The sequence below is a fragment of the Phalangium opilio genome, unplaced genomic scaffold (assembly GCF_054372755.1).
Source record: "Phalangium opilio isolate 3A_F unplaced genomic scaffold, DU_Popi_V2 ptg000344l_1, whole genome shotgun sequence".
Classification (NCBI taxonomy): Eukaryota; Metazoa; Arthropoda; class Arachnida; order Opiliones; family Phalangiidae; genus Phalangium; species Phalangium opilio.
The window spans coordinates 1,301,960-1,313,053 of NW_028324227.1; the positions used below are offsets into that span (position 1 = coordinate 1,301,960).

General features: G+C 35.4%; 1 protein-coding gene across 1 annotated transcript in view; it reads right to left on the reverse strand.

Moving 5' to 3' along the window:
• LOC149609967 (neuronal acetylcholine receptor subunit alpha-10-like) overlaps positions 1-10,077 on the reverse strand; it is an 83,036-nt gene extending 72,959 nt beyond the window's left edge. The window contains exon 1 of the mRNA XM_089860050.1: positions 10,029-10,077. The gene's annotated coding sequence lies outside the window, so the exon portion shown is untranslated. The remainder of the gene's footprint in view (positions 1-10,028) is intronic.
• Positions 10,078-11,094: the final 1,017 nt, after the last annotated feature.

Sequence of the window (11,094 nt, forward strand, 5' to 3'; positions counted from 1 at the left end):
ATTTAGATATTTTAATTTGAATGTTGATCTTACATTCTAAAGATAACACAGTTTAATTAATTTAGATATCACTTAAAAATATGACAAGGAGTGAGTCTCTACGCTCTAAAATAACCTATCCATAGCCAACTAAGTTTAGACAGCAATCCCTCTAGATTGACTGCGGAGCTACGATGACCTAAAACTCCTTACTTAATTACTTTAAGATATAATAGGGATTGGGGAAGATGAAGAGACGAAAAGATACCAGAATCTTCTAATAGGAAAAAGATTGCCTCGTCATCCTATTAAGCGTATTTAAAGAGGAGACCCACCCCTTTTTCCCAATCCTCCTGAAGAAAGAACAATTTAGTACAGTATATATAGGGATCAAGCTTAAACGAGCGGTGGAAAAATTACCCCATTATTAAAGGAGTAGTAAGGATATTAAGCTTAAGAAGAAACTTCGGTTAGGCTTAAGTACAAGCAAGGTTTTGTGGTTCAGAGCTAGAAAAAAAACTGTACTCTTCGCCATTAAGACGTACCGATCAACGGTTGAAGCTATTTTATCCACTTAGCTTAATTGTTAGGGGGGAAAAAATGTACTACTTTATATAGACCATAAAGTCTTCCAAAAGATAATGAGACTAGTCATCTTAACTCGAGATGTTTTACATGTTCAACCCTAAATCTTTCATATATGGGATCAAAGGGTCGATACATACATACGTATACCGTTATGCAATTTAGAAGTCATAAATATTTCAGTTTATAAACAAGCTTTGTTAAAATAAATCACCTTTTTAATATTTGAATTTGTTTTGCAAAACATTTCGTGACCCATTTTCTCAAAAAGCTTTCATATTATCAAGAGTTAATCGAGCTTAGTAGTATGAATGAATACGATGAACGACATTGGTGAAACAACTCGGTGAAACGGTGTTAATTTCTCAGAATACTTCGGCTGAGGTTCCATCGAACTCGCGAAATATAGTTCAATTAAGTTTTGTCTCTCTGTGGAAAGAGTCTCTAAAATCTCAATGGAGGTTGGCATCTCCACTAGAACTTGCCAAAAATTCATTTTCCTCTTAGTATTTTACTCCTTCTTAATTTACTCTAGAATTCTAAGCATTATTCTGATTTAATTTACGACTACTAAATTATAAAAGCTTCTCCTAGATATATATACGTGAAATAACAAAAGATTTTTATTATGCAGATTTCTCTAACACTATTCCTCATTAAGATGAAATTTCGTAAACAACGTATTTCCAACTGAAAATGTATTTGACGAAGATATAAAGGGATACAACATCCTCGAATTTTCCAAAGAGCGTTTAAAATAATGAATATTAAAGAACACACCAGAAAGTTTCCGTAATGGCACGTAATGGACACTACGCGTTACTGTTTCCCCACAAAGAACTGGAAAGTACCCCTATTGGACGCCTATTACCACCGGATGGATTCGACCAATACGGGTACTCCCAGTGCTTCGCGAGAAATCCTAACGTTTAGTGTCCATTACGGAAACATAATTTCTTGCATTTTCTTTAATATTGCAGATAGAAACGTGGTTCCAATTGATATATTCATTATTTTATACAGCTCTTTCGATTAAAATAGAAAGTACTCTAGCCCGGAGTATCCCTTTAAATGTATATCTAGATCCCTTGACGTTTCAAACTAAGTTCGTTACGATTTTTCTCAAAGATTTGTATACGTTAAGCCCAATTTAAATATGAAAACAATAAAGATCCCTTGATTTTCTCGGTCCCCATACTTGAAACAACCCCTTGTATTTTTCGCCTTTAAGAATCGTTTTTGTATTAAAGTTATTAATATATAGCTCTTTCAAGTTCTTGGGTGATGTTTGTACAAGCCGCGCCAATAACAAACCATCGAACCCCTTTGGAAATATTCTTCGACAATCTTCATTCTGAAAGAAAGTTTTAAGATATTTTATCACCCCCTTCAAGGATAGGGGCGATGCGTGGTTATAAGAGCGGAGAGTTAAGGCGGGAAGTGGGATGCAATATCGATTTACGCGCCACCTATAAGTATAAAAGAGTAGGGAACTGATGGGGGGATGGAAACCTCTCTTTTATGTCCACTAGGAGATTTGCCATTAAGAAAGTGATTGGATTATGGCACCAGCAGCGTCGCAAAGCCTCTCGTTGGTGTAACATTTTTTATCTCTTCGCCGAGTCCTTCCCATTATTCGTCGAAAGGGAGTCCTTCCCCTCCACCTCCCCCTCGTACTGTTTAGAAACTTTACAATAGGGCCTAGTAGAGCTAAACAAGCTCTCAAGCAAGCGTACTCCATATATATACTGTTCCGGGCTAGCTATCAGTATTCTTTATCCACTCCAAGCGTGTCCAACCCTCTCTAGATTGCCAAGTAGCGAAACTCCTGCGAGGCTCTAATAGAGAATTTCGTAGTTTCCCAATCTTTATATCGGAAAGAGTTCGAATTCAATTAAGAAGCAAAAGGGAACTATCTTACTTCTATCGAATGCTCTTTTATCCTATAGTACTTCTTTCTCTTTATTTCCGGAGATTACTGGTAATGATTCCTTCTTAATTTCGCTCGTTGTGAGAGGCCTTGATTTATCGAGTTATAGGTTAAGTCGAATTAGGGCTTTGTTTTAACTAATAATTGAAGCGTTAATGGGATCCTCCGGGCTAGAATTTATTCTTTTCTAATCAAAAGTGTGTTTAAAATAATGAATTTATCAATTGAAACCATGTTGATATCTACAATGTTAAAGATGAAGAAATGATAAAGATGTTTGATAAAATAAGCATTTTTGTACTGAATGCGACAAAACATTGAAGAGCAACGTTAGTTAATAAATGAAACGTGCCTTTAGGCTCTTGTTCCAGCTATAAAATGTGTGTTTTAAAATTCCAGCCGAAAGAAAATCCTATATGTACGCGGAGCTACAGTCGCTTTTCTGAAAAATAGAGCGACGTATCGAAATTTTCAGAGCGAAACTAATTCATTGTTAGAAAAAAAGGAAAAAGTGGATTCGGTAAATAAAAAATATCTGTAAGAAAGGCCATGGTATAGCGCACGACCGCCCAGACTTTTCTGAAAATCAGAAGGAGTTTAAGTCGGATTTCCAGCCAGTGGGAAAAAATAAATCCTACCGTATCTGAAAACTACGTCTTTTCTATAGATTTTTGTCTTTCTTTCTAACTGGCTGCAAAAACGACGTAATGAAATTTAGGACATACCGAGAACTAGACTGTCATAGACACACAAACGTGGACACAGTACAATCGAATAGATTCAATGGTGATCGTGTAAGTTTGAAGATGCCTAATTTTAAAACAGAAATACGCCTAATTTACAACACTGTATCGTAAATTGAGATCAAAGGTCTGAGATCTGTCTAAATTTTAACCATGGGCATCATTGGTTTGACATTTGCTTAAAGTTTGATAAAGGCATGATGATTTAGATCACAGACAGTGATCAGCCTGAAACTTCCACAGTACCCTGCAGTGGAGTTCTACCTTTGAACAATACAGAAACCAGTGCATTATCTGCCTAACCCCCACGCTGATCAAAAATCCATTATTACGTAAACGATATCTCTATAGAATTTACGAAAAAAACTTGAAATATTTGAAGTTACAATATTCTAGCATTACACGTGTTTGAAAACTGAAATAAAAAAACTTAGAAAAAGGAAGCAGGTTGCGAGCTATATCTTGGGTATAAAGAGGACTATAGTTTGACAAAGAAAATCAATGAGAAGCTCCGGTTTATTCCGCATAAAAAAGGGGAACCAAATTTCATTACTTATATCTTTTCCTTATTTTTTTTCTTCATTCTTTCTTCAATTCTTTCTTTAGAATGGAATAAAGAGCACCATTTCAAGTAACGTATTTCTATCCTCTCATCTTCCGCATCTCTCTCTGCTCTGCCAACTTTTTTTTTAAAAAAAAAGGCGTTTAGTATTCCGTGAAAGTATTTTTAGAATTTAAAATAAAACCCAGGATGGTATAAAAAAAGAGAGAGCTCTATATAACGGAGCATCCTCCTAACAAGATTTAAAAAAGAGAAAAGAAACGAAATGGCGAAACGTTTCTCCAATTAAGTTTATTTGTTCACCTTTTGAGGTTTTTTTAGACCTTTATTGTGAATAAAAACTTAAAAAGGTAAAAGATCGAGGTTAAAATATAAATTTAAATTTTATTTATCTAATACAGACATCGGAGTACTATTTGGAGTTCGATATAGTGCAGACTAATTAAGCGAGGAATAATTATTACTAGAGGTCAATTATTCAAATCGAGGTTAATTTAGATAATGGTGGTTTGTTAAATAATGGAGCACAAATTTGCTCTAATTATGATACAGAGAAATTTACTTAATTATAAGCCTGTAGGTTTAGTTTGAGAGTAATTGAATGTGACGTAATTTGAAGAATCGTTTAACTTTCCGTCTAAGGAAGTTTAGGTGAATTTATGAAATTATAAATTAAAATATCTTGATAAATATTCAATTTAATTGCAACGGAATTTCAGACAAGGTAGTCTAAAACTTCAGACTATCAAAAGAAAATATAACTTTACCACTTATTTCCTAACACTTGGAAGTCTGAAATTTTAATAAAAGTTTAAACCAGATTTGATTTCATGCGCTGCACCTTAGTTTAAATTAGTTTGTTTGAAGGCTATTAGCTAAAGAGGACTTCAAACTCAATTTCAAATATAAAAGTAATTTGAGAGTTAAATTGGACGTGCCTCGTTAAATTTAAAGAGAAAAATAAAATTTTATTGAATAACACTATACTTTAAGAAACCGTATATTTGTTAAGAAATGAAGCGTAAATATTCCAGTGCCTCTAAAGTAAACCAGTAATTTCAATTAAAGTTTTCTTCCCGCACAATTATAACGAGAAATGAGAAAGGAGGGGGAAGGGGAATAAAATTCTGTCAATTTAAATGGGACGAAGCAATATGCATGCAACTCCAGAGATCGCGTGTATACGCTCGGGGGAGTCCAAAGCACACTCCATATTCTACACAACATAGTACCGCGGCAGAAGTATATTGACCCGTAGTTATAGTTCAGTTAACTCGTGGTTTAAGGCCTAGAGTTGAGGATGTAGTAGTAGAGCTTCAGTAGGTACTAAAAGAATCGAAACCTTGAATTAATCAGCTTCTGATTTTGGTTAAGCGAAACTTTTGCGGCGGTTCCCTATAAATAAGGGATCTAGAGACTTCCTTATGGAAGTGATATGTAAAGAGAATAAGGTTGCAGGAAGAGGGAAAGAAGACTGAGAATAAATTCATAGCGTTAACCTCGGGGGTCTTATTGTTTCGCCAAGCGTCTCTTTAATTCCGCGGAATCCCACTTCGCGCCCTAGCAGCCAATCGATTAGATATAGAAAACAACCCGATTCTACCCGTTTACCCATCCTTCCATCCCACACCACCCCCTTACTGTTATCCCTTTTTCTTCAGCTTGCGATGGCAGTAACACGACCTTTACAGGGGAATAATAAGTTAACTACTAGGCTACTATATTCACGGTGGTTTAGATATTTGAAGTCAATTGCTTTTATAATCTCCCGCTTTTTCCGCTCACCCAACTGAACTGTGAAAGAGTTTATCCGGATTCTTAAATTTAGATGAAAACTCGAGGATATTGGTCTTAAATAGATAAGCCACTCTGTGTAAGAAATGAAATGGTCACGGCTACAATGGTAATTCTAACACATCTATTTTCAATTTGTCGCTTATTGATTCCAGGACAAAGCTTAGATCCGATGAAAATTTGAATGATTTACGGAATGGAAAAGGTTGATATACGCTATTTTAGAATCAAAATGACCTCAAGTCCGTCTTTTTGGAGAAAAAAGTCTCACATAAACTTAAAATACTTAATTTTTTAACGACTTGAATCTTTTGATTGAGTTTGTGAAAAAACATACTGAATAATCTGTAAAGGCCTTCATTCAAATTTACTTATATGATACAGGACACCTCAAAATATTACTAACTTGCCAAAACATCACATCACGATACTTGAATTCAATACATTTGCATAGCCTCGTTAGCAACTTGGAACGAAACTAATTACTAGATAGGATGGGAGGTAGGTGTCATTGTCTTTCCCGACAATAGGAGATTTTTATCCACACAGTCTGACCATAAATAGCATAACATAATTAGTAAGGCACTCAATGAAATACGCTACTATTTTTTCACCAACGAATTTTTTACTCTGTCCTAATGACAAGGTTCAATAAGTTCTCTGCTGATCAATTGAACTTTGTATTACATAGAAAGGAACCTTCCACGGTTTCACACTTATTGAACATAATGCTACTTACGACCCGGCGGGCTAGAGTTCGCTTTTCATTCCCTCTTCCCAAAACTATAATGATACCTTAATTAAAATCTCCTGCTACGTCCATCTATATTCATTAAAAAAGGAAGAGTGAAATCAGCCGATCGTAGGGGAGGGCTAGAATGATGCTATGCAGATAAACAGAAAAAAGATCAAGAGCGTCTGCATTTTCCTAAAACCGCACCAACCCTTTTCCGCCGTATGTTTACAAGTTAGGAGAAATAAGATAACCCATGTTTCAGATACAAATATACGTGTATACTTTTTAAAATCCCTTTGTCAAGTGGCTGTCGGTTGTAATATATCGCCTTTCAATATAACCTTACAGCAACGTGGGTGGATTGAAAAACTCGTTTAAAACCTAGTTCACTCCTTTTTTTTCTGATGAAAGAGGGAGAAAATACAAGATGGGAAATTGTAGCTTAATTAAAGAGGTTGAAAGGCTTGAATTCCCAGCTCAACTTCAGAGGGTAAGTATTGTGCCGGGAATAGTAAGGGAGATTAAACCTACACTCATTATCAGACGTGTTAAATATTTGAAAAGAGGAAAGTTTTAACATGAGAAATGATGTGTAACGCTAGATCACTGAATAGAGTAAAGGCCCATTCAAACTCTAGACTAAAATCTTAAGTTCACGTCGGTGAAGTCGCTTTCCTCGCTAAATACGCTTCAGTTTTACCCATAACTAGAATAAGAAAACCCTGTACTGTTTAAAACCAAGCACGTATAAAAGCAAATAATCGTCTAATGAAGGGGTAACTGTCATCGAATAATTGGAGACTTACAGTCATTAACCTACGCAAAATCTAACTCATTTAAATATTTCGTTACGCTTTGTTCTTGCGGTTTTTTAATGCGCCGAGCAATTTGATCATCTTAAAAATGCGGATAATTAGAATATGGATTCGGTGTTCATTCACCCAAGAAAATAGTAAAAACCCATTTAAGTATTCGCGTTAAAAAGTCATCAAGACCCGCAGTTTTAAGATCGGGAAAAGTTCTTATCAGAAAAATTCAGTTGTAACGCTTCGATTTTATTGAAGGTTTGAAGAACTCTTGTAGAGTTCTCTACTTAATGAGCGTCTGGTATAACCAACATTTTCAGGCTAAAAAAATAAAACGGAAGCTCATTTTCGTATCAATTGACTGAACCCTCAGAAGGAGACCGTGAATGCATGGCGCGATGTATCACGCAACGGCAGGATGAAAAAATAAAGGTCTAGCGCATATATAGGAGGGTGTAGAATAACGAGCTATTGATGAAGTTTCCTGTTTAGGCCCAGAAAAGGGGGAAGCTCATCTTCTAGAAAAGGAAGAGGAAAAGTATATAGGGGAGATCTTATACATCAAGTATTCGCTAAACGAACTCCATACGCCCCCTGCGAGAGAGCGAGGGAGCTATAGAATAATACTGAGGGGAGAAAAGGAAGAAAAAATGGGTTCTCTCTTCATTGATTGAACGAGTGTTCGATCAAGCTTCGACCAATTCACGCTATAGCATCCAAACATGAATTTATTCAATTCCACAATGTCGTAACACTGGGTTGTATCTGCCTCTTGTTTGTTTGTAATTGACTAAATACTGCTGTAAGTCCTCAATTAACTCCCCAAATTTGGTAAGCGTTTGAACTTCAAATAGGGTATTGATAGATAGTTTTTACCCCCGGGGTGACAAACCATTGACTTTTGACCTTGGGGTCACGGGGTCAAGGAAAAATCGAACACATGATTTCATTGTTTGCTTAAGCATTTACTCTTCACAGTTAAATTCGATTAAGTTTTACGAGAGGTTCATGAAAATCTTTCGTCACTCCCCAGGGGTCACAACAATGTTTTAGAATGACTTCAAGGTCACGTGGGTCAACAAACCATAGCACGCGATTTTTAATAAAAAACATTGCATCGTTTGCTTACACATTAAACTCCTTTAAATTAATGACATACTTCAAACACTGGGTGGATAATGTTGATTTTATATTGTAGTCCATTCCCAATTGTCTTATGGTTAGGCTACAATGGTTTAATATTTTTGGACAAAACGTGTTAATTCTTGATTCTAGCAAAGGAAGATGATTACGCCAAAGGGTTTTCGCGCTTCGGCGTTCACTCAATGAAACCAAATGAAGCAATATTGGAGGAAAGGGATAAATCAGGTAAGAGAGTGCTTGGATAAAAACTCCGCTTTACTTATTACTCCATCCAACTTGCACCCTCCGTAAAAGGATATCACTCTATGGGGGTGGCTTGAGACTCTATATACGTTTTTCTTTCAAGGGGAAGGGTCAGTGTCAACAGGTCACCCGAGAAGATCATTCGAACTTTGGGGAGTAACACGGTTTGCTTTCCAGAACGCACCGGTGGTGATGGTGGTGGTGGAAGAGAAATGAAGACCCTGAGCAAGCCCCCAAGCAGGAAATAGACTCTAGAGTCTTATTCCAGGCTCGTTGGCACATACACGCTATATCGTAACTCGGTTTATGTCCCGTCCAATTCCAGAGTTTTCCTAGTTTGCTCCTTATAGACTCGATCAGAAACTGTGCAGCTAAAATGCAATTTCAGAGTTTCGATAAAGGGGACTTGTAGCTGCTATATTATAGGGGATTCACGTTTTAGTTCGATTTTATCCGGAAGGTTATTTTTCCAATTAGCTTAATAAATACTGAGAATATCAAAACAAATACAGAGTTATTATGGGAAATATTGAAGACATGGAATACATAAGGGTTAACTTGGGATTTTAGCAAAACACTCAGGGGCTCTTGTAAAATTAGACACCAGGAAATCAAGGTACTCTCTAAAATTTGAAGTATTAGGGAAATTATTTTTCGGATATTTCGAATATCTAATTGTTATATTTAGGAAAATTGAAGAAATTTATACTGTTTAATCTCTTATTATTAGTCAAAAACAACAGTTATTAACGGAAATGGTTGATTACGTACCGAAGTGTAAACTAATTAAGAAAGTTCAAAAACCGATTATTTCTCAAAAGCATTCGACTGTGCACCTTATACTACAGCAACCAATGCACCATATCATGGCACTCAAGATTATCTAAATTCTAATCTTGGTTTTTGATATGCACGCCAAAAACGCAGACATAATCCTTAACATTTTTTTTCTGTGATTTCCTACTACGAAATCTCCCGAAATCCCAAGATTACCGACCGATGCATATTATAACTATAATACTACTACTACCAAAAAATAAAATATGTATACAGGGTGTTTCTGATAAGTCTGCCATAAAATAAGGGGAATGTTCTTTGATCAGTTTTGAGTCGAAAATGTAACTTCTATCTCCATTTTGCCACAAGGGACACTGTTCTCGAGTTATATGATTTGAGTGTTTTAGGAATAACCCCTTTAATAAATTAGAAATCATTGTCTTTCTTCCCAATTAAATTTAAGGGGTCACCCGTAAAATACTCTGGACAATCTTTTCTCGAAAACAGTGGACCGGACGGCAAAATTTAGATAGAAGTTACATTTTCGACTCAAAAACGCCCAAACAACATCCCCTTAATTTATGGCAGAAACACCCTGTATATTTTCAAACTAAAACCTTCCCTATTTACATGCAAGCATACCTAGCTATTTTTGTGTTTTCAAAACCTTTCCGTGCTTTAGCAGCGTGCCTTATTCTCATTCACCCAAAATGAAAATGTTTCGGCTTACCCATGCATCCACCAATAGCGTGGGAAGAATTCTTTGGTACTTTATATATTTCTCCGTTTTCTTCGTGCTCCTTGCATTAAGATTGAACGATGTTTTTTCGTCATATATACTTCTTTCATCTTTTGCAGCAGTTCGTATATTTATTTCTATTTCGTTCTCTTAAAGTTTGTATTCATGCAGGTTTCGTATGATTATTTTCCATTTTCCTTTCTATATTTTTTTTCTCCACAAAATAAGCCTTGGTTTTTTTCAGATATAAAAAAGAATCGGCATTCCTCCTTATTCTTTCGTGGTTTTTAATACTTTCCGAGGTAAGAAACCGCCATTACCATATATCCTAGAGCTTTGTACGGTCTCCTTTATATATTTTTCCAGAACTGTAGGTACCTATATTTGGAAAGAAAAATAAAAATAAAGTTTTGTTTGAAATTGGCACGAAATGTACTGTATGTAGCCTGAATTGAGTTGAAATGCTAACTCGTTTAAAGCTACAACTCCACTTTATCCATCGAAAGCCCAAGGGGAAGCCTAACTTTAAACGTGGTATCAATTCAACTTAAATCTGACTTAAAAGTAACAACCTTAAACTATCTAAGGGCAATGATAATTCACTAAGGATAAGTATAAATAAAAACTCCTGAGGCACGGTTGAAACAATTTTAAATCCAATTTCCGAAATAGTTTTAGGCTATATATATATGTAAATTATAATTAAGGCACTTTAATTTAAAATTCATTTTAATTTATTTGGATCTTGGCTGTTACAAGTAAAGTAAGATGAAACAACTCGTAAAATAAGGAATATAAACATGTAAAAGCTAATAATGAAGTCTTTGGAAACTCAAATCAATTAAGCGGTATGAAATTTGTGTCCCAAATGGTTTCAACATCGATGAAGTGAGTTCAATTTTATATGCAGATTATATTGAAATAATATTTAGAATTTTTAATTTTAATATATAGAAAAAATGGATTAACCAACGGTGACATCACTGGTCGAAATCGAATGGAATGCCCCAAATACTATAATAGCATATACATAGTCATATTCAATACATTGTTAAAA